This window comes from Gorilla gorilla, chromosome 13 (genome assembly GCF_029281585.2).
Source record: "Gorilla gorilla gorilla isolate KB3781 chromosome 13, NHGRI_mGorGor1-v2.1_pri, whole genome shotgun sequence".
In the NCBI taxonomy this organism is placed as follows: Eukaryota; Metazoa; Chordata; class Mammalia; order Primates; family Hominidae; genus Gorilla; species Gorilla gorilla.
The window spans coordinates 33,710,118-33,732,713 of record NC_073237.2 but is presented as its reverse complement, the minus strand read 5'-3'; the positions used below and the strand labels follow the sequence as shown (position 1 = coordinate 33,732,713).

Genomic DNA, 22,596 nt, shown 5'->3' with positions numbered 1-22,596 from the left:
GAGTCACACATATTTATTTGTATTTTTTGTCTTTTGCTTAGATCTTTGCTAATAACACAATTTACCTATTGATTTTTCTTGAGGAAATAAAAAAAATCACAAACTCATGAAAACCAACAAAAATAGCAGGAAAGATTTAGACAGAGTCTTCAAAACAAGACATTGATAATATATTTACTCAGTTAAGCAATTTCATAAAATAAATCATTTTAGTGAAATTAACACCAGCTCAGTTAACACAGTTAAACAATGAACTGCAATTTGGTGTCATGAAACATTACTGAACAGTTATTTCCACATTACCTTGTCCTTCTAATGAGGTATCACAGCAGAGATCTGCACACTTATTCACTATCTCCAATGGCACTATTTAGGAATTTTACATTATATTGCTGTTTTACCATTGTTTCTACCCTCACTTAACATTCCAATCTCAGCAACTCTCCATCATCTAGTTAGATGTGGACATGCCCTTTCCAATAAATTGGATCCCAGTTCCGTGGTGAGAGGGGCACAATCTTCACTGAGTGTTTTATCTCAGATGTAGGAACAGTGGCTGGTCTTTATATTTGTTATTCCTATACATAATTATTTGTACTTCTTATTTGCCAATTCTTCATTACTCTAAGTTTCTGATAGAGTAAATAATTACTTATTTTAAACTATTTTTATTTAAATTACTATGCAGTTTATGTCTTCTAGGTGGATGCTGAATTATACAAGTGGTATTATCTGAATTAAAATTATACATATTTATCCACTTGCAACTTTAAGAGTAAACTCACGGGGGAGTAAAATAGAAACAGGTTGTCCGATCAGTAAGCTATAACAATTAAACAATCAAACATCTATAGTAGCTTGGTTCAAATTTGTATCAGTCTGGGAGTGGAAACTGCTCAGATTCTAGATGTAATTTAAATGTAGAGTAACAAGATTTACTGAAGTATCAAATGTGAATATATTACAAAGGAGGTTGCAAGATTGACTCTAGGCCATTGGCCTGAGCAACTGGAAAAAATGAAGTTACCTATATCACAATGGAGAAGGCTGTGAGAAAAGCACATGTTGAGAAAAATATCTGGAGTTTAGTTTTTATGTAGTTAAGTTTGAAATGTTTATTAAATATACAAGGGACATGTTACATTGACAGTTGAGTATATAAGTCTAGATATATATAAGTGGATAAATAAATTTGATGATTATTATCATACTCACAGCCATAAAGCAAAGAAGAGCTAGAAGGCTGAGTTCTGGAACATCATAATATTGAAAAGTAAGGAGTACATAGGAAGCCAGAGAGGCCACTGAAAATTGAGCAAGACCTTGCCCTAGAAGGGCAGGTTTGTCAAAGGGGAAAAAAAGTAGTTGGCCCTAACAAAAACTATTTATAGGTCAAGGGATATGAGAGACAAAACAATGTCATTGGATTTAACAATTTGAAGTTATTGGTAAATCATTAGAAACACTATACACAGAAGAAAATATAAGAGGAGAAACATTTGACACCATGAGTTACAAATATAATCTATTTGAAGGAGTTTTGCTAAGAAGAAAAAAAGAGAAAAGTTTTTGTGGCTCTAGAGAGAAGAGGGATCAAGTTGAAGCTTTTTAAAAATATGTTTAGGGACCTCATGAATGAGATTAGTGCTCCTATCAAAGGGACCACAGAGAGCTCCCTTATTTCTTCTGTCATGTGAGGACACAGTAAAAACATGTCTGTCTAGGAACCAGGAAGCCACCCCTCAGCAGACACAGAATCTGCTGACCATTTCACCTTGGATTTTACCATCTCCAGAACTGTGAGAAATAAATTTTATATGCTACCTAGTCTATGGCATTCTGTTTTTGGCACCCGGATTAGCTAAAGTACCAGCATATCAGCTGGTACACATAGTTTTTGGAAACTCTGATGCCAAATCCTTGGTGGCAAAAGGTGATTGATCTGCCGGAGAAGTGAGCCTACATGATCCCTCTTTCCACAATAAACCGGAGAGTCAAAGCTGGCAAAAGTAGGTCAGGGTTTTCTAAAAGCCATACCTGAAAGGTTTCCAGTAACAGTTGATTTGATGGTAATTCAATCACATAAACAACCACAACAAAAAGACACAACTATCAGAGATTTTCAGGATAGCCTCAAAAACACCATCTAACACTAAGGAATTAAAGAAAGCATGAAGTTTCAAAATCTCAAACTTTGTTTAAACATCATTGTATAAGCTTGTAATTCTTTTTTTTTTTTTTTTTTGAGACGCAGTCTCACTCTGTCGCCCAGGCTTGTGTGCAGTGGCAGGATCTCAGCTCACTGCAAGCTCCGCCTCCCGGGTTTAAGCCATTCTCCTGCCTCAGCCTCCCAAGTAGCTGGGGCTACAGGCTCCTGCCACCACGCCAGGCTATAAACTTGTAATTCTAATACTATGAACAAATCCTAAGGCAGGTGGCAGCATAGAGACCCCGGGGCACAAGTGCTGAGTTTGGAAGCTTTGGTTCCTGTACACTTTGGAGCCGCCCCCTGGTCCCCTCAACCCCTGCCCGCCTGTTAAGAAGAGCCGGTCCCGGGCAGCAGATTAGGGGCAAACAGCCCAGATGCCCGGTTGCAGGCAGACCTCCATGCCTGGAGGAGGAGGCCGCCTCTGGGAGCAGGAGGAGCTGCTGGAACCCCTCCTCGCAGTCTCCTTTTCCAGCTCTCAATCACCTCCTGCCAGCATATATACACCCCCAGCACCAGCAGAATGATCAGGTCCTGCAGCAACAGGGCTGCAGCTCTGCTGAATGACAGAAGCCTCCCTCCAGCGAGGTAGAGAAGCCCAGGCTACACACCCTGGTCTCTGCTTTCATGGCTCCCACTGTGCCCAGGACTGGGAGCAGCATGGGAGCTGCTGGCTGGGGCTCCGCTGACCACCCCAACTCTGTCACCTCTAGCTCCACCCACGCTTTCAGCTCCAGGGCTAATGCCAGTGGCCACAGCAGGTTCCATGATGTCAGGCAGCTCCTCCCTGGGCTGGTCCTTGGCTGTACCAGGTCAGGGGCAGGAAGACTCTGGAGCTGCCTCTAGTTCCAGCGCTGTCCCTGGAGGGGGCTCTTCCCCTGGCGCTGGCACTGGCTCAACAGCTGGCACTGGAATTTTCTGTATTGCTGCATATGGAGCAGGAGCTGAAAAAGGAGAAAGAGTCATCAACATCAGTCATTTTCCACTGGAATTTCCAAACGTGGAAACAACCTCACTGAATTTAAAGGAATTCCAGCCCAAAAACAACACCCCCACAAAGTCTTCCAGACTGCAGGCCGCTTCACCATATGCCTGTGCCTCGATGGGCTCCAGAATTTCCAGCCAGACAAGGACAATGTGCAGATGTGGCCCAGATAGGATCACTGGTAAAACCTGGCCTGGTAGGGCCTGCCCTGGGCTGCCCTGTAATACCTGGGGGTGCCTTTGGCTAAATGGCCAGAGGCGTCTGGGGTGAGCAATAAGCCTACGTCGGCATCATTGGAAAAGGCTGTCACTCCTTCCATTCCTGAAGCAGGACCCTTGAAATGTGGATCGAGAACATCCTGCTCTCCTCAACATCTCCCAAGTGAGCTGGCTACAGGGCTGGCTCTAGGATATGGGTACCTGGTTACCAGAGTTCTAAGTTTTATTCAGGTCTGTCATTAAGGAAGTGAGGGTGCATCTTAAAGATTCCGTCCTCTCGGCCCCTTCCCACCATAAGACTTACTAAGGACCCCACTGGGCTGCTGACTGCTTACCCTCCCCACAGGTCAATTCCATACCTGTACACAGTTATGTCCACCCAGAGCCTGCTTGGACACCTCTGCCTGATGTTCACCAGGGGCTGGATGTCCTCCTCAGGCCTAAGTATCCACCTGGGGCCTGGTGTCCACCTTGGGCCTGTTTCACTTGGGGCCTTGTGTCCCTGGGGACTGGTATCCAGTTGTGGACTGATGGCCTAATGGGTCCCATTGTTAACCTAAGACCTGGTGTCCACAAGGGACCTGGTGATCACCTGGGATCTGGATATCAACCTGGGACCTGGGTGTCCATTAAGGCCTGATGTTCACCTAAGGCCTTAGTTTTCACCTGGGCCTGACAATCACGTGGGGACTGGGTGTCTACCTTGGGTCTAATATCCACCTGGAGCCTACCTATCTACTTAAGGCATGGTGTCTACCTGCAGCCTGATGTCCACATGACTCTGGAGTTCAGCATGGGCCTGTTGTACCCCTAGGGCTTTGGTGTACCTCTGGGGCTGCTTGTCAATTTGGGGCCTTGTGTATACCTTGAGTCCAGTGTCCACCTGGGACCTGATGTCTGCCTGGAGGACTGGTATCCTTCTGAGGTAGGAGCATTGCTGGAGCCCATGAGGTTGAGGCTAAAGTGAGCCATGATTGCACCATTGCACTCCAGCCTGGGTGACAGACTGAGATCCTGTGTCAAACAAACAAACAACAACAACAAAAAAAACACACAAATTATATAGCTGATTTTATATATATATATATATATATATGTTTGTATGTATACACACACATATTATATATATTTTTAAATGGGGTAAAATTACATACTTTGGGGAATATTTCAATAGAGAAGGAAAAATCAATTGTACATAAAAGAGACAGAGGAGAATTGCTACGCGATATTCTTGAGTTTTCAGGGGATATTAGCTTAATTGCATATGATTAGGGGTTGTTCGTATGTAAAGGCACTGAGTATCTATAGTAGTGACGAGAAGGTAGTAGATATTATTAGGTGAAAGTTGTTGGTGGAGATGGTAGTGAAAACCTAGACAAGTTCTTTTCTATTTACATTTACTTGACTATGTAGAGAGAGGATAAAGCAGTATTCTAGTAGGAGACCGGGAGGGTACATAGACAAGGGAAATATAGAATGAAGTATTGTGAGTCCACTTGTGGTTAGTGAATCATACATTTAAAGTGAAACCAACCAGTCAGCATTGTTGTGAATATGTAGAGTTAATGTATCATTCCAGCCACTTTCACTTGCACAGAGGCAGACAAGATATAAGTAGAATGTTGTATTTAAATAAGGCTGTATTAAAAGCCTAACATAAAGTGATTGAGAAACTAGGGTATTGGGATAGTATGAATGGCAGCGATAATGATTGATCATGAAATTCAAACTGAGGAAGGAGAAAAGTGAAGATTTGATTGGGTAAAAAACAGTAAAAGAGTAAACATGATTGATTGAGTGAAGATATGATTGGGTGAAAGATAGTTGGATCCATGGGTCAATGTCCCCAAACGGTTAAATTATTTTTGGAATTGGGAGACTAGAGAGAGTGAGCTGGAAATATAGAAGGTGATATTTGGGAAATAGAATGTTTGAAATTGATTATGGAGAGGTGGTAGTTTAATGGCAATATAAAAGTCTAGGACGTGGTGACAATAAGATGACTAATAGGGAGAAAAAGCCTTATAGTAGCAGACTTCTAAGGTATTAGAAATATCATCTCTATGGATCATTTGCATGGTGATCCCTGGGTACATAAGGACTGATTCCCTTAGAAAATTAGATGAAATGACATCTGTGAAATCTCAATTTTTTATTTGCTGAGATAGCTGAGAGTTTCAGCTGCATATTGGTCTGAGCAATGTATTAATGTATTTATAGCCTACAGAAAAAATGGTCAGAAAGTCTTTTTTAGAATACATATCAAAGGGGTAATTATTTTTCTTCTGCTCATTGAAAATAACCAAATATTACTTATGAGAGTCAGGTGGTCTCTCTAGCACAGATATAAATGTCTTCCACTATTTGACAAGTATTATTTCATCATGTAAGATCAGTCAATTTCAATAAACTTTTTTTCAATCTCATATATTCTGATTTAAATAACTATGGAATGCAGAGGAAACCAATGATATGCTGTATAGAACAAAATGCCAAGATAATGCGGGTTTGCAAATATGAGGATTCACAACCCATTTTTAGTCTAGTTAATATAATTTTGGATTATTTTTATTTCTTATTTCTATATTCATAATATGTAGTTATTTCCACTTTCAACCAAGAGAGTAAATTTTTTTTTTAGAAAATGTAAGAAATTATGATTGTCATACAGTGGAATACTTAAAGCTTTTAATAAATGGAAAAATATATTTTCTCTTGCATTTTATTTAATTTTTACTGTTATATTTAACCTGTCATACTGAAAGAATGTTGGCTAACATAACCCAAATTTAATATGAGCAATTTGTGTATATTATTAATAGAAACAATTGTATGTTGTTCAGTTCCTGTTACCTTTAATGGCAAGCCAATTTATTTCAATACCAAAGAATTTTGTTAACCATTTATTGTATTTAAGTAACTGTGCTTGATATGGGGCAATCTTTAAATAATATAAAAGGAGGCACCACAATTCAGTGAAAATAGATGTCATTGCATATATACATAATGTAAAAGATTGAGAATATTTAATCTTTGGTGAAGGATGTTAAGGTGTAAAATTAATGAAAAAATATGTATAAATAGACATGACAAACATTTAAAATGATGTCTTAATATTTTAAAGAAACCAAAATTATTGTAAACAGAATTAAAATTGAAAAATTTTTTTAAATTGCAAATGTAGGGTGGAAAACTGATCAATATCCTTGATATATACTATACAAATAATTCAGTAAAATGGCAATAAAAATTTCCCAGTAGAAACATTGGAGAGAGGGCAAGGAGGAACAGATAGAATCAAAAGATTAACTGGAGAATTCTCTTGGATTCAAGGTAGACAAATGATAAATGTTTTTTATGTTCTATGAGAAATGAGAGAAGTAGTAATCTTTTTGAAAGACAGCTTTGAATTTTAATGGAGCAACAGCGAAGCCAAAGTTCTCGAAGGTATGAGTGCTTTGCTGTCAATGAAGTGTCATTTAGAAGATTATAATATGTTTGCCTCATGATAGCAAATCCTAAGGTCATATAACTGGTTGGGTTTGGATGATAGAAGGAATTACTGATAATATTCTTAAGTTTTTATGTATAAGCTTATGATTACAGGAGAAGACAGTAGACTGGAGATTGTCACTTATGGTGTTGATTGTGCAGAGTAATTATGCACACATTATAATTGATATAATAAACATAGTGTCATAAGCATAAGTTAGGATTTCTGAATATGCATAATTTGAAATTTATTCTCAGAGTCTCAAATTTAACTGTAGTGGAATTTTACTAGCTGTTGCAGTTTGCCGATTCAAGGGGTTTGACATTAATTGCTTGTACTATCTTCCAGTAAAAATGTAGGATGCTTGTACTATTAAGCATGACAGCTCACTTTCTGTATCTCCACTCTTGAAACACATTTATGAATCAATTTATTTTTTATCTAACTTTTATAGATCACTTTATTTTCCTTCTAAGTTATTAATTAAATATTGAATATTTTTCATTCAGCTCAATAATTTCATTATTGGTTAATTTACAAATATTGTCAATGATATATAATCAAGTGGAGTTAATAGGCTTTTACTATTCTGTAATTTCTTGGAATAACATAAATTATTTGCGTTTAGTATCAATGGGCCTTAACCTACCAGAATTATAATTTCCAGCTGTGTCTTAGGCAAAGAATTAAACTTGGGAGATATATATATACACACACACATATATATTTCTGATTTCTTTTTCTGGAAGCTATGTTTAAATTTTAACAGAGCAGAAACTTGCCTGCAATAACTTTAGGAAAGTAATTTCACAGTATGACGCATTGGTATTTTCAGAATTGATTTAGATTCAATAATTCAGTTACTAAGACCTTCAGTCACAAAGCAGTCTCTACTAGTGCTGCCTTTGACCATCATAGATTTCAGGTAGTCTGTTTCCCTGCCAAGTTTAATGTCTCATCATACATCTCTGCCTTGTTAATTCACATGGCTGACCTTGTTCTTTCTCACAATATTATGGGCCATACTTACCCCTTATGTTTCACCTCAGACCTCAGCACATTAATTTTCATCTTTTAAAACTTCCCTACTCATCCAGCAAAACAAACATTTTAGGCTAATATTTGAGATTAAAGTCTTACTGCAATATATTACTGTTATACACAGTTCCTTGCATCATTCATGGTAAGGAGGATTACTGTCAAACTGACAGCAGGATTTGTAATGTCAACAGAGGTAAACTATGAGAAATATATTATTAGCTTTTTCTTCAATCCCTTTTAAATGAAAATACAGAAGAAAGTGGTAATCTTAATGCACAGAAACAAGCAAAGTATGTTTTAAATTGTTTTGTAACAGGTTTTGTTAACCACTGATTACAAAAATCCAATTGTAATATTCTCAGTGATTATAAGGAACCAAATGCTTAACAACTCTGTTTGCCATAAATACCACAGGGAAACAAAATATCACAGGTTACATGAATGAGCAGGAACATAAAACACCTGACAGCTATTTTGTGATTGAATTGACTGTAATGTCAATCAAAATATTCTGCATCCCAGTAGAAAAACTAGTCATTAGTGCCAGTAGTTATTTTAGGGTTGACTTATGTTGCATTTGCTTCCCTTAGCCAAAAAACTCAATCAGTACACATTAACTCTTTTAGTTCAAGTAATATTATATTAAAGAGGTCCTGTTTGATTGTTAATGCTATAAACAGTCATAACAATCTTAGATAAGATTTATCAACAAAACAGTCACCAAGATAGAAATGGAAAACAACCTAGTTGAATTTTACAGTGGTTTTAACAGAGAAAAGGGAGAACTCTAGTATGTGGGTGGTTTTCTTTGTTGGGTATACACATGTCTGAGACCTGGTTCTGATCAATGCAGAAATAGAAAAAGGCCCTAAATATCTGGATGGAATCTGTAGTACAACACTACTATTTGAATCTCAATCTTGATCCCTTTGGGTTCTAATATTCAGACTTGCTCTTTGAAGTTCTTTGGGCTTGAGAATCATCCTTCACTCCACTTCATTAACCCTGAATACTTCTCAATTATTTCAGCTTGAACTGAATCCTGGTTGCTTTGGGTTAAACCACTGAATTAACTCATGTCCCTTACACCCAACTCTGTTAATGATCAATTTGGTCAGGTCCACCAGCAGTGAAGTAGTTCTGACTGAGAAATTGTGGGTACTAATAGCTTAAGATATAGGAATGTTTTAGATTTTTATTTATAGAAATTAAATATATAAATGACATACAAATATGTCATTCACAGTTAATGTTTGGTTGAAAAGTATGATATATACACATATAAATAAATAATGTAAACGTGAAAATTGTATATGAATAAGGTGTTTCTAAAACTGAAAAACTCCCTATGAAATCATATTAGACAAAAAATCTAATCTAAGTAAAATCTGTTATACAGTTGTTTAGATGGTTTCATTTGAATTCAGTATATCCAGCAATGCCTGGTACATAGTAGGTCCTCAATATAGATTTCTTGAATTAATAAATAAATGTTTTAAGCAAAATTAATAAAATTTGTCATTAATATATCCTTATCTCTGCATAAAAAGACAAAGATTAAACAATAGAATAACAATACATTTATTTTCCGGTTGGTGAGATTGTAAGTAAATTTATGGTTTATTGTCCCAAAAATTCTTTGTTATTGTTCTAATCTTCTATAAAGTCACTGATTATTATTTATAATGTCTCTCCCACACAAAATCAAATGATATCAAATAGGGGTATGGTGATATCTCAAGTAGAGGGAAATGCCACAGAAATTGCAAATATAAACAAAGTTTTTTAGGAGTAAACTTAAAAGTAGAGTAGTTGAAAGAAGTATAATGTCCAAAGTTCCCAATGTAACACACTTTAAGTTAGATATAGATAGTCTGCATGCACAGTGACCAATATTTCAATTGAGAGGCAACCCACACATTTAATACTCTGCACACAGTGTTGCATAAGAAACCACTCCCATTTCAGTGGCTTAAAATTATATGCTTTTGTTTAGCTCATGAACCTGCAGGTAGACAATTTATCTTCGTTTGGCTGGGTAACTTTTCTAGTCATTGCTGTATTCCACTACCAAAATGTCATTTTACTTGTTGTTGTCGAGGACAATAGAGGTAATTAAACCACACATTTCTCTTCTTTCATCAGCCTAGTTTGGACATCATCTTCTTTTAGAGATGGAAAAATTCAGGAAGAGCGAATGGACAGGTGAAAAAGTTTCTTATAGTATAATATTTACAATTATCCCTTTGTACAAAGAGAGTTACATGGCTCAGTACAAAGTCAGAAAAGCAGAACTCTGGAAATTTATCTATAATGATAAAGAATATCTACACAGGAAAGGGTAAAAATTGAGGCCATTAACATTATCATCACACAGCAGCTATGTAGCAATATAAACTTCTTCATCTGGTAACTGGCCTTGTCAAATGAGCAAGGTTTTAGAACCTAGTGCTTGCTATCAGCCTCTGTTTCTCTTGTGCTAACTCAGATTTGCAGTTAGATCTCCTAAGTTACTAAAAATGCAGTTAATAAGACTCCAGACCTTATTCAGTCCACCTTTGGTCCTTGGGCATTCATTAAATATATCCAGTGGCTCTGATTAATGTTAGATCGTAGTTTTCCAGTGATATCTCTGGATGGGACATGCAAAAATTGACCCATCTAGTTGGGCCATATGGAAAGTGAAGTCTGCAACATCATCCCAAGACATTTGTTGACATAAATGGGGAGCATTTTGTCAATACATATCATAGAATATTTAAAAAGTGATTCAAACTCTTTCAGCCCTATACTAATCTATTAGGGTTATATGCATTGATTTGCAATAAATTAAGGTCTGCCACTCTAAACTGGGATAAACCATGATGGTGTTTGTTTTCCCCAAGCAATTCTTCCACAGGATTACCAAGATTTATTTTTATTATTTTTTCATCAGAAACAGAGAAGTGTGGGCATGTAACCACCCAAGGCAAGGTCAGTATCCAATTTCATGTAGGTCTTACATCCTTGATCTAAGTAATATGAAATGTCAATCCATTCATTGAAGTCATATAAATTATCCACAAATCTACTGAAGTCAAATCAGGAATAAAATGAACTACCCATCCATCAGCTGAGGCTTAAAAAACAGAAGTTTCATCTTCCTTGTGGAAAAAAACAGACACATACAATGTTCTTCCTCAGATTTCCATCATTGCCCTACTAATTTCTGTGCCTAGAAAGTAAGCCAAAGTAGATGGAAGCATGGCTGTAAATAGCCTATAAATAGCTGACTAAAAAGACAATGCATTGGTTTATTGAGATTTTGTGACTGGCTATGTGTCTTAATTTGTTGTTGTTGTTGTTGTTGTTGTTGTTGAATATACCTAGTGCTTTCACATCTCATGGAAATATTTTCATGATTTTTCAAATTACATCAACAATATTGTGCATGATGCCCTTTTTGATATATTTCCTAAGGCATTTACATTTGTCTACCATCATGGTGCCCCCCAGTTACCTGAAGAAATTCTAACTGAACTTTTGTTTAAAATTTTTCTTTTTTTTCTTTTAGTATAAGTTACATCTAATATTTAAGTCTTTAATTCATCTTGAATTAATTTTTGTATAAGGTGTGAGGAAGGGATCCAGTTTTAGCTTTCTACATATGGCTAGCCAGTTTTCCCAGCACCATTTATTAAATAGGGAATCCTTTCCCCATTGCTTGTTTTTGTCAGGTTTGTCAAAGATTAGATGGTGGTAGATGTGTGCTATTATTTCTGAAGGCTCTGTTCTGTTCCATTGGTCTATATCTCTGTTTTGGTACCAGGACCATGCTGGTTTGGTTACTGTAGCCTTGCAGTATAGTTTGAAGTCAGGTAGCGTGATGCCTCCAGCTTTGTTCTTTTGGGTCAGGATTGACTTGGCAATGCGGGCTCTTTTTTTGAACTTTAAAGTAGTTTTTTCCAATTCTGTGAAGAAAGTCATTGGTAGCTTGATACGGATGGCATTGAATCTATAAATTACCTTGGACAGTATGGCCATTGTCACAATATTGATTCTTCCTATCCATGAGCATGGAATGTTCTTCCATTTGTTTGTGTCCTCTTTTATTTCGTTGAGCAGTGGTTTGTAGTTCTCCTTGAAGAGGTCCTTCACATCCCTTGTAAGTTGGATTCCTAGGTATTTTATTTTCTTTGAAGCAATTGTGAATGGGAGTTCACTCATGATTTGGCTCTCTGTTTGTCTGTTATTGGTGTATAAGAATGCTTGTGATTCTTGTACATTGATTTTGTATCCTGAGACTTTGCTGAAGTTGCTTATCAGCTTAAGGAGATTTTGGGCTGAGATGATGGGGTTTTCTAAATATACAGTCATGTCATCTGCAAACAGGGACAATTTGACTTCTTCTTTTCCTAATTGAATACCCTTTATTTCTTTCTCCTGCCTGACTGCCCTGGCCAGAACTTCCAACACTATGTTGAATAGGAGTGGTGAGAGAGGGCATCCCTGTCTTGTGCCAGTTTTCAAAGGGAATGCTTCCAGTTTTTGCCCATTCAGTATGATATTGGCTGTGGGTTTGTCATAAATAGCTCTTATCATTTTGAGATACGTCCTATCAGTACCTAATTTATTGAGAGTTTTTAGCATGAAGGGTTGTTGAATTTTGTCAAAGGCCTTTTCTGCATCTATTGAGACAACTATGTGCTTTTGTCTTTGGTTCTGTTTATGTTAGACCTAAAACCATAAAAACCCTAGAAGAAAACCTAGACAGTACCATTCAGGACATAGGCATGGGCAAGGAATTCATGTCTAAAACACCAAAGGCAATGGCAACAAAAGCCAAAAGTGACAAATGGGATCTAATTAAACTCAAGAGCTTCTGCACAGCAAAAGAAACTACCATCAGAGTGAACAGGCAACCTACAAAATGGGAGAAAATTTTTGCAACCTACTCATCTGACAAAGGGCTAATATCCAGAATCTACAAAGAACTCAAAACACATTTACAAGAAAAAATCAAACAACTCCATCAAAAAGTGGGCGAAGGATATGAACAGACACTTCTCAAAAGAAGACATTTAGGCAGCCAAAAGACACATGAAAAAATGCTCATCATCACTGGCCATCAGAGAAATGCAAATCAAAACCACAATGAGATACCATCTCACACCAGTTAGAATGGCAATCATTAAAAAGTCAGGAAACAACAGGTGCTGGAGAGGATGTGGAGAAATAGGAACACTTTTACACTGTTGGTGGGACTGTAAAGTTGTTCAACCATTGTGGAAGACAGTATGGTGATTCCTCAGGGATCTAGAACTACAAATACTGTTTGACCCAGCCATCCCATTACTGGGTATATACCCAAAGGATTATAAATCATGCTGCTATAAAGATGCATGGACACGTATGTTTATTGTGGCACTATTCACAATGGCAAAGACTTGGAACCAACCCAAATGTCCAACAATGATAAACTGGATTAAGAAAATGTGGCACATACATACCATGGAATACTATGCAGCCATAAAAAATGATGAGTTCATGTCCTTTGTAGGGACATGGATGAAGCTGGAAACCATCATTCTCAGCAAACTATCGCAAGGACAAAAAACCAAACACCACTTATTCTCACTCATAGGTGGGAATTGAACAATGAGAACACTTGGACACAGGAAGGGGAACATCACACACCTGGGCCTGTCATGGGTTGGGGGAGGGGGGAGGGATAGCCTTAGGAGATATACCTAATGTAAATGACGAGTTAATGGGTGCAGCACACCAACATGGCACATGTATACATATGTAACAACCTGCATGTTGTGCACATGTACCCTAGAACTTAAAGTATAATAATAATAAAAAAATAAAAATAATATAATAAAATAAAATAAGTTACATCAAGACTGTCAAGTAAAATAGGTTAAAATTGTCATTGTGTTTTCTTTTCCCTGAGTGGGCGGCCACAAGCATTACTTTGCCACAATAGTGAGGGCACCTCAAAGAAGTCTGTTCCAGATACTAAGATGGTGTCAGCAAAGGTGTGTATCAGCCAACAAAGGTCTACAACAAATAGGTAATTTAAAAGAGAGGTGAATTACTGCAATAGGAAATTCCCAGCTTGCCATGCTGCTAGCATGCAGAGAACAAGAAACCAGGCCTTTCCACAGTTCTATCCCTGAAAGAAAAACAAACAAACCCTACGTGAATTTGAATGCTTTATAGCTGAAAGGTAAAGAAAGACAAAAAAAAAATTAAAGGGGCAAGGGAAACTTGTCAAGATGGGGCATTCTATAGATGCTCAAACAGCAGCAAAGCAAATGGGCTGATTAAGCACATGCAAACACGCAAATTCGATTTGGCTGCTCTTTTTAGAACATACTCCAGCAAGCCACGTGCTGATATCAAAATGACACTGGACTTTAGAGGCTTACAAGGATTATATGAAGAAAGAAGATCTACATCTGGGGGCCAGTCAACCTACTTCTCTCTCAGGAGGAGGCTCTAATTATTCCAGAATGTGTTTGCTATAGAGCTTTCATAGTTTGTGTGTGTGTTTGTGTATGTGCGTGTGTGTGTGAATTCTGCTTGCATTTTTATTTTTGTGTTTTATTTTTACAGCTCTGGTAACATAATTTCCTATAGAAGGCCAGTCAGTTTACGGAGAATATTCTGGGTGTATTTTAAAATAGTTACTGTATTAGTTTACCAAAGTTTCTATTAAAAAGTATCACCAAGCAGGGGACGTAAAAAAACAGAAATATATTTTCTCACAGGTCTGGAGACTAGATGTCAAGGTATCCACAGAACTGCTTTCTTCTGAGTGTCTCTCTGCTTGGCTTCTCGATGACCATCTTCCAATTTCTTCACGTGGTTTTCCTGTTATGCCTGTCTGTGTTCTAACCTTTTATTACAAAGACACCAGTCATATTGAGTTGAAACCCACCCTTAGGACTTCATTGTAAAGGTTCTATTTCCCAATGTGAAACAACTCCTAATCATATTAAGACGAAAACTCACATTAAAAGCCTAATTATCCTCATGTAATGGGAATGCCAGAATGACAAGTAAGGGAAAAATAGGCAGACAACATATTTGATGTAACTATGGCAAATATTTTTAAAATATTAATAGAGGTACCAAATAATAAATTCAGGAAGTTTAGAGAGAGCTCACAACAGAACTTAAAACATCCACAACCAGATTTATCATAGTCAACTGCAGAAAACCAAATTTAAAGAAAAAATCTTGAGTAGAGCCAACAGGGGAGGAAAACAGCCATCTATAGAGTATCAAGGCTGAGAATTCCACTGGATTTATTGTCAGAAACCATGAAAGCATGAAGAGAATGGAGTGAAATATTTAAAGCATTGAAAGAAAGAAAACATCAACTTAGAATTCTGCATACAGCAAAATTATTTATAAAAGTGGAGAAGACCCTCAGAAAACAAAATCTGAGGGACATTGACTCTAGAAGAAATACCTGTACTATCAACTAATACATAAAAGATTTTTAAATTAATACTACCCAGAATATATTGAGTAATTATAGCACATGGATAAGTGAAATGAATGGCAATAATGTTATAACAAGTGAGAAGAAAAATCAAGAATATACTGTTATAAGTTACCTGCATTACTTCTGAAGTGGTATGGTGTTATTTGGAAGTGGACTTAGGTTAGTTGTAACTCTATATTACTGAAGCAATTTAGTAAATCTGGGGCATTTACTAAATTTTTAAAATGTATAATTGATATGATGAAAGAGAAGAGAAAATGAAATCATGAATAAAATGCTCAGTTAAAGCTAGAGAAGGCAGAGAAAGAGGGGAAGACTAAAAAGAAAATAAGGAACAGCTGCAATTATTAAAAAATTAAACATGGAAGATTATTTAATGTATCTTAAGCCAGGGTAAATTAGCCTGAAGCGTAGTCATTTGGCTTCTTCTATCCACAATGGCCAATGCAAGGAATACAGGTAATGCAATGTGAGTTAAAATGTTTTAGGGGGTAGCCAAAATTTAAATCTATAACCTGGTGATCCTGAACCTGGCAGCTACAATGATAACATCATTTAAGTGAGTCTCAAATGAGCACGTTTAGTTCCCTTTATATTGGCAATCAGAGGTGTTTGAGGGTTTTTTGGGTGGAGGAGTGTATAAATTGCATAACCAATGTGGTTTGAGGGAAGTTACAGTGAAAAGAATAAAAGTGAAGTTGAACAATTCTCAACCCTAATTATTCAACACTTTTTAAAATAAAAATAAGGATAGTGATCAAAAATAAGATAAAATTATCTTTTTTTTACTAGTATGTTACTACGATCTTGAAATTGTGATTATTTTGCAAGCTAATTTGAATTTACTTTAATTTGATTCAGAGAATATTATCTCAGCAATAATGTTCTATTTTGAAAAGGTTACATTTAATTAGAAATAAGAAAATAACTATTTGAAATAATTTACTGATTACTTAAATATGTTAAATACTAACATCTTGTTCTTCAATCATGACTTTCCTCCAAAATATGACCTTGTAGATTCAAAGCCATGTGAAGTAAAAGGGGTATAACAATATTGCTACAAAACGGTTATTAAAAGTTCTTCTCAAATAATGCCTTCAGGGAATATAAGTGGGAAAAAATTTATAGTGAAGACACAGAAAATATGCACAAAAATTTTAAAAATTATAAACAAGGCTTTATAAAAATTAAAACTTTTGATTTTCAAAAGCATATTTAAACAAATGAAGATGTAAGCTACCTGATGGGGAAACACACACACATTTACATACACAAACATATATATGTTTGATGGGAATCACACATAGACACACATAAACACACACACACACACATGTATCTTACCATGACATTTTTTCCAGAATACATGATGGTATAAATAACTCAAAAAATCAATACAGAAAAAAATCAACTAAAAATGGACAAAATATTTTGAACATTTATTTACAAAAGAATATATAACCAATAAACACATAGAAAGATTCTTAACATTATTAGTTATCAGAGACATTCAAACTAAAGTAGGAATGAGATAACTTGCTTACCAGCTAGAATGGCTAAAAAAAATATATAATCCAAAGTTTTGTCAAGAATGTGGAGCTCTAACTCATTCCCACATTTGTAGTAGAAAAGTAAAATGATTCAATAACTTTGGAAAACATTTTGGCGTTGTTTCATGAAGCTAAACATAGTCCTAGCTAATCATATAGTCATTCTACTCCTAGTTATTTACCCAAGAGAAAAGAAAACATATTTTTACAAACAGACACATCCAATAATTTGCACACAATTTATATTAGTTTTGTCTTGCTGTGAAAAAAAAATCATCTCAAAATGAGCAGCTTAAAACAACACCCATGAATTATCTCACAGTTCGGTAAGTCAGAAGTCCAAATAGGTTTGATTATGTTTTCTCCTTAGTGTCTCACAAGGCTTAAATCAAAGTCTATTCCATAACAGTTTACTTTGTGAAATACCTAGGAAAAAAATCTACTTCCAGTTTCATTCAGGTTGTTGGTAGTCTTCATTTCTGTGTGGTTATAAGAGAGAGGCACACCCTCCTCAGTTTTCTTGCTGGCTATTATCTCAGAGTCTTTCATCTAGAGATTGTTCTTCACTCTGCATATAAAACTGTCCATCTTCAAGCCTTAATAGTGTGACAAATCCTTCCAGTCCATTGAAACTCTGTGACTTTCTCCCCTGGTATCAGATAGAGGAAACTCTATAATTTAAAGGGGTCTTGAGGAATCGCCACACTGTCTTCCACAACGGTTGAAGTAATTTACACTCACACCAACAGTGTAAAAGCATTCCTATTTATCCACATCCTCACCAGCATCTGTTGTTTCCAGCCTTTTTAATGATCACCATTCTAACTGGCATGAGATGGTATCTCATTGTGGTTTTGATTTGCATTTCTCTACTGTCCAGTGATGATCTAGAAGCAGAAATACCATTTGACCCCACAATCTCATTACTGGGTATATACCCGAAGGATTATAAATGATTCTACTATAAAGACACATGCAGCTGGGTGCGGTGGCTCACGGTTGTAATCCCAGCAGTTTGGAAGGCCAAGGCGGGCGGATCACGAGGTCAGGAGATCAACACCATCCTGGCTAACATGATGAAGCCCCGTATCTATTAAAAATTAAAAAAAAAAATTAGCTGGGCATGGTGGCGGGCACCTGTAATCCCAGCTACTCGGGAGGCTGAGGCAGGAGAATGGCATGAACCCGAGAGGTGGAGCTTGCAGTGAGCCGAGATCTTGCCACTGCATCCCAGCCTGGGTGAGAAAGTGAGACTGTCTCAAAAAAAGAAAAAAAAAAGACACATGCAAACACACACATATGTTTACTGCAGCACTACTTACAATAGCAAAGACTTGGCACCGGCCGGGCGTGGTGGCTCACGCCTGTAATCCCAGCACTTTGGGAGGCCGAGGCAGGCGGATCACGAGGTCAGGAGATCAAGACCATCCTGGCTAACACAGTGAAACCCCGTCTCTACTAAAAAATACAAAAAATTAGCCGGGCGTGGTGGCAGGCGCCTGTAGTCCCAGCTACGCGGGAGGCTGAGGCAGGAGAATGGCGTGAACCCGGGAGGCGGAGCTTGCAGTGAGCCGAGATCACGCCACTGCACTCCAGCCTGGGTGACAGAGTGAGACTCCGTCTCAAAAAAAAAAAAAAAAAAAAAAAAAGACTTGGCACCAACCCAAATGCCCATCAATGATAGACTGGATAAAGAAAATGTGGCACATATGCACCATGGAATACTATGCAGCCATAAAAAAGCATGAGTTCATGTCCTTTGCAAGGACGTAGATGAAGCTAGAAACCATCATCCTCAGCTAACTAATACAGGAACAGAAAACCAAACACCGCATGTTCTCATTCATAAGTGGGAGTTGAACAGTGAGAACATATGGACACAGGGAGGGGAATATCACACACCGAGGACTGTCAGGGGGTTGGGAGAAGGGGAATGAGAGCATTAGAACCAATACCTAGTGCATGTGGGGCTTAAAACCTAGATGACTGATTGATAGGTGTAGCAAACCACCATGGCACATGTATACCTATGTAACAAACCTGTAAGTTCAGCACATGTATCCCAGAAGTTAAAGAAAAAAAGGGGGGGGGGGGCACATGTGACTACATAAGGCAAAGCCAGACAATCTTCCTTTTAGTTAACTCCAGATCAACTGATTAGTAACTTTAATTATATGTGTTAAATTCCTTTTACCATGTAGTCTTTCAAAACCTTGAGGATAATATCTCATCATAATCACAGTCCCTGAAATATGGGTGGGGATATTGTACAGGGAGGTATTTCAGAATCCTACTTCCTACACCACTTTATTCATGATAGCCCAAAGCAGGAAATGATATAAATTGTCTGAAGCCAGTGTTTTAGAATTTTTTATGGTACTGCACCAATTGCAAGCACCAAATTTGGTTCCAGTATTGATTGTTTTATAAGAGACAAAACACGTGGTGACTTAAAACAACAGTAAATATTTATTTAAGCCAGAATCTGTTACTTAGAATATGGACGGGAAACTATGGAGACACTTACATATGCTTTCATGTCTTAGCTGACATGACACAATGGTTGAGTGCTGGACAAGCATCTCTCTACATGACTTGTCCATGTAGCTAGCTTAACTTTCCCCCACAGCATGATACTCCAAGGGGATTAAGACTACTTACATTGTAATTAATAGCTTCAACAGTTATTGTACCTATATATCAGAAATAGAAGATACTGAGAAATTGAAATAACCTACTTTTACCATGTTCTATTGATTATGAATTCACAGAGGCCCATAATCAAGAGAGACAGACATAAATTATGTCAATGGGAAGAACATTTAGTAATTATCAGAATTTTGGGGGAGGAATTAAAATATTTGATAACTCACACTTTTAAGCAGTAAAAACTACAGAAAAAAATTGGAATACTTGGAATGAAGGAATAATAGCTGCAGAATGCGAAAGATGGCATTAACTTTGAAATTCTGAAATATTTTTAATTGAAAAAACATTTTTTTGAGATATAAAGACTCTAGTAATTAAGATTTTTGATTTGTTTGATAATTTTGATGCAACTTCCTGGTCAATTCACATAAATTTCAATCTCAATTATTTTTTTCTGAATGAACTGAAGAATTATTCAATGTCATACTCGTGTGCCTTTTGCAACTATGGCTGACTTAGAGTTTAATGCAGTATGATTAAAAATTGGGACTATAAATGTAACATATCAAACCTGTTATTGTGTTACCTTACATGTTGCCTTAGTCCATTTAGGTTGCCATAACAAATGTCTTAGACTGGGTGATTAATAAACTACTGATTTTTTTTTTTGCTTACAGTTCTAGAGGTTGGGAAGTCCAAGATCAAGGATCCAGCAGATTTGGTTTCTGGTGAGGTCTTGTTTTCTGCTTCCAAGATGGCACCTTGTTGCTGTGTCCTCACATGGTGAAAGGGCAAAAAGGGGCAAGGAAGTTCCCTCAAGTATCTTTTATAGGGGCACCAATCCCCTTGAGTGTCATGGCTCATAAACATGCCAGGGAGCTAATTTATGCTCAGTTCATAAACCCAATAAAGCAACATTTGCCACTGGAAAGGCCTGTAACTATAATGATACAGATTTGGAAATTTCTGAAGGAAGACTCTTATAAGTATATGATGCATTTTATGCACTTTTTCAGGACATAAAAATACTCAAAAAGGAGCTCTCTCTCCCTCACACACACACAAAACGAGAAAACCTGATGAACCATTGACCCAAAGTAAATGGTCCTGCCACCTCAATAAACATTTCTAGGCTTTATTTGGTCAAATTATTTCTTGACACTTTTAAGAAATATGTGAGACCTCATTGTGCAGTAGTGCTAGCAGCTTCACGGTTCGGTCCTCTTACCCGGCAGCCGCCACTGGTGCTGAGCTGTTAGGAAGCCCCTATCGGCGAGCTCGTTGGAGTTTGAACCCATTGTCACCCCTCCGACTCACCGGCAAAAAAAAAAAAAAAAAGTGGTTGAAGCAGATTGCCCAGGAAAGCCCTTCACTGGTGGGCTTAACACGGAAACAAATGAGAAAGCTCTTGAAGCAGTATTTGGCAAATATGGATGAATAGTGGAAGTACTCTTGATGAAAGACCATGAAACCAACAAATCAAGAAGATTTGCTTTTGTCACCTTTGAAAGCCCAGCAGACGCTAAGGATGCAGCCAGAGACATGAATGGAAAGTCATTAGATGGAAAAGCCGTCGAGGTGGAACAAGCCACCAAACCATCATTTGAAAGTGGCAGACGTGGACCGCCTCCACCTCCAAGAAGTAGAGGCCCTCCAAGAGGTCTTAGAGGTGGAAAAGGAGGAAGTGGAGGAACAAGGGGACCTCTCTCACGGGGAGGACACATGGATGACGGTGGATATTCCATGAATTTTAACATGAGTTCTTCCAGGGGACCACATCCAGTAAAAAGAGGACCACCACCAAGAAGTGGGAGTCCTCCTTCTAAGAGATCTGCACCTTCAAGACCAGTTCGCAGTAGCAGTGGAATGGGAGGAAGAGCTCCTGTATCACGTGGAGGAGATAGTTACGGAAGTCCACCTCGAAGGGAACTGCTGCCCTCTTGTAGAGATGATTATTTGTCCCCAAGAGATGATGGGTATTCTACTAAAGACAGCTATTCAAGCAGAGATTACCCAAGTTCTCATGATACTAGAGCTTATGCACCACCACCACGAGATTATACTTACCGTGATTATGGTCATTCCAGTTCATGTGTTGACTATCCATAAAGAGGCTATAGCGATAGAGATAGATATGGTCGTGATCGTGACTATTCAGATCATCCAGGTGGAGGTTCCTACAGAGATTCATATGAGAGTTATGGTAACTCACGTAGTGCTCCACCTACACGAGGGCCCCCACCATCTTATGGTGGAAGCAGTCGCTGTGATGATTATAGCAGCTCACGTGACGGATATGGTCGAAGTCGAGACAGTTACTCAAGCAGCCGAAGTGATCTCTACTCAAGTGGTCGTGATCGGGTTGGCAGACAAGAAAGAGGGCTTACCCCTTCTATGGAAAGAGGATACCCTCCTCCACGTGATTCCTACAGCAGTTCAAGTGCAGAGCACCAAGCGGTGGTGGCTGTGGAGGAAGCCGATCTGATAGAGGGGGAGGCAGAAGCAGATACTAGAAACAAACAAAACTTTGGACCAAAATCCCAGTTCAAAGAAACAAAAAGTGGAAGCTATTCTATCATAACTACCCAAGGACTACTAAAAGGAAAAGTTGTGTTACTTTTTTAAAATTCCCTGTTAAGTTCCCCTCCATAATTTTTATGTTCTTGTGAGGAAAAAAGTAAAACATGTTTAATTTTATTTTGACTTTTGCATTGCTTTTCAACAAGCAAACGTGAAATGTGTTAAGACTTGTACTGGAGTTGTAAATTTCCAAGTAAAAGTATCCCTAAAGGCCACTTCCTATCTGATTTTTCCCAGTAAATGAGGCAGGCAATTCTAAGATCTTCCACAAAACATCTAGCCATCTAAAACGGAGAGATGAATCATTCTGCCTATACAAACAAGCTAGCTATTAGAGGGTGGTTGGGGTATGCTACTCATAAGATTTCAG

At 37.6% G+C, this 22,596-nt stretch overlaps 1 long non-coding RNA gene and 2 pseudogenes across 1 annotated transcript in view; 2 read left to right on the top strand and 1 right to left on the bottom strand.

Moving 5' to 3' along the window:
- LOC134756860 (uncharacterized) overlaps positions 1–22,596 on the top strand; it is a 206,803-nt gene that overhangs the window by 92,825 nt on the left and 91,382 nt on the right. The window lies entirely within an intron of this gene.
- On the bottom strand, positions 2,565–20,944 carry LOC101129583 (uncharacterized protein C2orf27A-like; annotated as a pseudogene).
- Positions 20,882–22,343, top strand: LOC101129207 (RNA-binding motif protein, X chromosome-like; annotated as a pseudogene).